The sequence below is a fragment of the Trachurus trachurus genome, assembly GCF_905171665.1.
Source record: "Trachurus trachurus genome assembly, chromosome: 11".
NCBI lineage: Eukaryota > Metazoa > Chordata > Actinopteri > Carangiformes > Carangidae > Trachurus > Trachurus trachurus.
This window is the reverse complement of record NC_139904.1, coordinates 9,721,828-9,727,792: the sequence shown is the minus strand read 5'-3', so window position 1 is coordinate 9,727,792 and position 5,965 is coordinate 9,721,828.

The following is a 5,965-nucleotide window of genomic DNA, read 5'->3' as shown; positions in this document are numbered from 1 at the left end:
CTGTTTTTGAGGTATGAAAGTATTTTTTTTCTTGAACTTTGTTTTTGTTAAAACTGTTGTCAATCTTTTTGTGATTAGGCTATGCTCAAACTTATGGTTTAAAACTTTTTTTTTTAATGTTGTATTGCTAATACCAGGTGACGAGAGAATAAATGACAATGGCAATATAAAAGTTATTCCTTCAATAAAAAATTTTATATTTGACATCTGCACATACAGTAAGGCATCTAGACAAATCTATACTGCAATTGCCATCTGATCAAAGCTGATGAATAAATAACACTATAGAAGTTACAATTTTGATAATAATCCTTTTACTAGACATGAAATAGGCCTATATTGTATTTGTAACTGACTCCTTACACTCAAATGCAAATTGTGAAGAATGTGGATTATGTAATCATCTTTTAACTGTGTTGGCTATTAACAGACAAATGTAAGTTTATTGTATACAAATTTGGTTTGTCTAATCCAAATCGTCTCTGAGTAAGAGAGCCAAATGCAAAAAGTGTTGCAACTGTCCCCATGTCTCCCCTGCTATGCCAAGTGTTTCTGTAAATTTAATTGTCAATAATAAATAAATTAAAAAAGTCAAACCGAGACAAACTGATTCTCCGTTAATAACTGACCTGCTCTCTGTAACAAAACCCGAGGGTTTAACAAAGCGTCCAGTTGTTTCCTCTGTCGCTGCTTCTCCTGCTCTGACCGACATAGCTCCTCCTCGTACTCCGCCACGGTTCTTTCAATCAGGACAAAGATCTCTTCGACGGCCGAACTCAGTCGCTGCTCCACCAGCGCTCTCAGCACCTGGACTTTAGCCATGTTCACTCAGACACACACAGACACACACTCACTCCCCTTGAGACAGCAGCGAGAAGCAAGAAGCTCCACGACCATGGATGTATTAGGTTATATCATAGATCCACGATCCATGTCCACAACGCGCTAGTTTCCTGTATCCGTATCACGTGGGTGTCTTCTCTTCTGTTGGATGTGAATGGCGGCTGGCATCCTGCTGGCAGGTGCATTGCCGCCACCAACCGGACTGGAGTGTTGTAGTTACATTCAATTTAGCAGGAAAAGAAAGAAAAGAAAAAACAAACAAACAAAAAATAATAATAACTAAATCCTGCCCACTAACCCTTCTCTCTCTCATACTCCTTACAGTCCATCAGAACATGCTGCACTGACTCATGCTGGTCACAGGTTCTACATTTGCCAGTAGGATGTTTCCCAATTAGGTAATAATAATAATAATAAACTTTATTTGTATAGCACCTTTCAAAACACAGTTACAAAGTGCTTTACAGATCAAGTAAAAATAACATCGTCATCACCAACAATTAAAAAAAATATAAAACCACAAAAACCTGATCTGCTTTGCAGAGTGAGATAAAACAGTCAGGTTAAAGGCATAAAACAATAATCATATTGACAATAGAGCAAATACAATAGATGGAGTAAAAAAATAAAAACAATAAAATAAAAACAATTAAAACAATAAGGGGGCAAACACCAGAGCTACTCTAAAAAAGCCTTCCTGTAAAAGTAGGTTTTAAGACCTGACTTAAAAGAGGGCAGTGAATTTGCTGGTAGGCTATGTGTAATGTATGACAAGCCATTTTAACATTTAAAAGCCAGACTGGATATGTGTTACTTTCAGATATCTGTAATTCAGTTTTGCCTAGTCAAAAAGAATATTTCAGATATCCGCAACTGCATTCTTCCTATCCACAATTGTCATGTCAGATAATCATCCGCAATTACGTTCTTCCTAGGACAAAATGACGTCACTTTTGCCATTCATGTGTATGGGGTTTGTCATTACAGATATCTACAATTCCGTTGCAGATATCCACTATGTGAATTATGGATATCTGTAACTGAATTACGACTAGTAGTAATTCCAGTTTGAGATATCTACAATTTGAGTCATAATTCCAGTTCAAGATATCTTTAATTCACCTCAATTAAAGCAGAAGTAAGCGATCCGGTCGTTTTGGCTAACTTCTTGTCAGCCGATGGAGTTAGCAGTCCCCGTCCTCGTCCCTACGTCACCACATTCACGCGCATCCCTTGGCTGCACACACAGAGAGGACCGCCCCTTTATGCCGTTCTCTCTCCTCAGTGGATAAAGGTTGTAGGATACAAGGAAAGTTTTCTCCTCGGCTTACAGCAGAGCAGAGTGACTGACAGACCCGTGTTTCAGACCAAACACTCTATATAAGTGATTGCTGTCGGAAGATATAACTATTTAAGACTTATATTAACACAAATATTCCGCTTACTTCTGCTTTAAAGATATCTACATGTCCCTTTTCAGGTATCTTCAATTAAGTTTTGACTCGGCAAAATGACGTTGCAGATATCTGTAACTGGAATTATGACTAGTCAAAATGACATTGTAGATATCTCAAACTGGAATTAGGAATAGTCATAACTCAGTGATACAAAATTAGGGAGGATAGCTAGAATGAAGCAGGTGTCCTTGAGATGCAGGAGGTGAGAAACTGAAACTATAACTTTAACTATATTTTATGATCGCTGAACATCTCAACAGGTGTCAGGCTGCTCTTCTATGTTAAGAAGGTCACTGTCTGCCATCCCTGAACTAAGTTAGTCTAAAAGATCTTAGTTATATGGTAAGTTTAACTGGACACTATTCACACCCTTAACCTCTGAGTTGAGAATGTTAAAGGGATAGTTCACCCAAAATTAAAATTTCACTCATTACCTACTCACCCTCATGTCGACTAAGGGCTGGGAGAAGTTTCAGAGTCCTCTGTGCCTTCTCTGAGTTACAGCAGGGCTCAGCGCAGCACTGCATGTCCATATGAAGGTTGTGAATGGAGCTCACTTTTCTTCGTCCAAAAAGACACACCAAAAAACATCCAAATACCTCCATAGTGCTCGTGTGTAATGTCCGTCTTGTATTGAAGCCCCGACATGAGAAATTGTTCCTGAAGAAATTAAATAAATAGCGGAAGCTCCCAGTGTCTCAGTTCACTGCTCTTCCTGTGACCGGCGGAACAATTTCTCATGTCGGGGCACCTGATTCATTTTGTCAGAACAGACACTTGCTGTGTGTTGATGATAGTATTACTCTCCTTACCTTCTGTGTGTGTGTGTGTGTGTGTGTGTGTGTGTGTGTGTGTGTGTGTGTGTGTGTGTGTGTGTGTGTGTGTTTCCTGCTGTAATTAATGTGTCTTATCTCTCTGAGCTGGATGCTCTGAGCTAAATGCCACCCTGTCTCTGTGATAGTCGGCGATAATCTCTCCGTGTTTGATTTGACGCAGAAATGAAAGGTTCTGTGGATGAGGTGCAGCTTCTCTCTGACGATCGCGCTGAGCACACACAGAGAGAGAGAGAGACAGAGAGAGCAGCAAATAAAATAGATCAAAATAGCTGCTACTGCTTTTCTTCAACACGTTTCAAAATACTGTAAAAAACAAAACAACAATATCAAGACACTAGACAGCTTCACACCAAAGACCAAACCACAGTAATACCAGGGTGCTGTCACTCATTAGCCCTCTTTGGGTTTCTGACATTCCCTTACACTCTGTATGATCTGTTTACTCTTTTTATATGTGCAAATGAAATAGATAAATAAATAAATCAAACAAATCAAGCAAATAAATGAATAACAATAAAAAAAAAACATTAAACCAATACTGAAGAGACAACAAAAACTCCAGCGGTGAGTCAACTCCCATAGACTTCCACGTTAAAGAGGAACTATGCAAGTCCAGTCTCTTTTCCGCATGTTTCACTAACCCTCCTCTCGGCCATGTGCATTTGTTTTCAACAAAGCTAGCTAAATGAAAGAAATCAATCCATGGAGCAGTGGATAATGTCTTTTTTAATCTTTTTTATTAATCATATACAATGTCACAAGTGTATATTTGTGTAGTCTTCTCTGTCATAAACAAGAGATACGGGTTACCAGGTGCCTTTGTATGGCGGTGTCAAGCCAAGAGACGCTAGGTGGAAGGCAAAGAGCCTCCATTCTCCCTGTAACAAGTTACAAGTCATTTATTTAACCATCACAATTACTCCGAAGCTGTTTAAGGTAATTAAGGTAACAACCCTGCATAGTTCCTCTTTAAAATGTTGTCATTTACAGCAGAAATAAAGATCAACCTGGAACTAAAAAACGATGGCAGGTGGATGAGCCTATACTTGTTGCAAACCAGTCCACTGCACAAAGATGCAACCTCTTGTTGGTGGAGCAGCTCGCTCTGAGCTTCACTGACTGTAGAGGTCGATCTGTTCAGGTCAAGACTATTCATGCTAAGAAATAGGGCTGCAACTAACGATTATTTTCATTATCGATTAATCTTTCGATTATTTAAACGATTAATCGATTAGTTGTGTGGTCAATAAAATGTTGAAAAAAATGTTGAAAAATGTCAGTCAGTGTTTCCTAAACCACAAGATGACGTCTTCAAATGTCTTGTTTTGTCCACAAACCAAAGATTTACACTTTTAAGAAGCTGAAATCAGAGAATTTGGACTTTTTTTTCTTAAAAAACTACTCAAACCGATTATTCGATCATAAAAATAGCTGACGATTAATTTAATAGTCGATTATTGTTCAATTAATCGATTAATTGTTGCAGCTCTACAAAGAAACATCAGACCCATTAGTTTTCAGAGTTCATCGCCACCACGCCACCCTGTCTCGAATCCTCTGTTGTCATGGTGATGGAGGTGAGCATAGCGATCAATCAATCAATCAATCAATCAATCAATCTACCGGTCGTGGTTCAGGTCTGTTCACGCTGCAGCTGCTGTCGTCATCGTCCCGGCTTAATAACGGCGACGAGAAGCTGCTGCTGCTGCTGCTGTTGTGTCTTTCTTTAGCCTGAGTTTGATTCGCCTGTCGAGCGCAGTGAGCGGCGCCTCGGGGCCGATCAGCCTCAGCGGGGGGTCTAATCGGGAGGACTGATCGATCGGGGGATGATTGATTGGGGAACTCTGGTGTTTGTGTGTGTTAACGTCTGTCTTAATGTATTTTTAACAGAGAGACAGTTACAGGAAACTCCTCCTCCTCCTGAGAGACGGATGAGATGAGCCGTCGGAGTTGAGACGAGTTGAGTTTGCAGCAAATTTTAGAACGAAAAGTAAAATGTCAGTGTGACGTCATCATCAGTGGGCGAAGTGTCATCAAACAGCGACCAGTCTGTTCATATAATGTTCCTGTTTTTGGTCTTGCAGCAGTGGGAAGGTTTCTCCTCCAGTTTTTAAGCTGCAGTTGTTTCCAGATGTGCTGAACTCACTGAGTTTTCTTTCTTTCTTGTTCTTCTCTCCTGATTGCAGCCTGTTTGATTGACATGTAGCGGGTATACGGTCAACATGGTTCAGTCCAATCACTGCAAAACCTGGAGACTTCACATCTGAGTGTTCAATATTATTTCACCATCATCATGTCGGAGCATTTACGCTCACTCAGTGTCCAGGCAACAACCACCAGTCAACACTTGAATGTCTGGTAACCCTTTAACATACAGGCCGTTAATTAGGCGACGTAATAATAGCCTATAACAGTTAATTTCATGGTAATGTGTAATGTTTTTCATAAAGGCAAAAGATTACACATGCTTTTCATGCTTTGAATTTTTTGGGAAAGGACTGAATTTTTCTCCACCAATGCAATTGACCGATATTTCTGGGCTATTTCTAATCAATCGTTATTTCTTGGATATTTCTCGACATTACTATGAAATTCACCGTTATTTCTTGGCTATTTCTAGACATTATCATGTAACAGCCTGTAAATTAAAGGGTTTCCACATGTCTTTCTGTTTCTGTTCAATATATTTATTGAGTTTTTCATATAAAAAAAACCATAGGGATATAAATGGGAGATTATGCCATAATATGGGTAACAAAGATAGAGGAGTACATCTCCTCTTCCTTCACATAAACATGCCATTAAACACAAACCAGCACAGACACACAA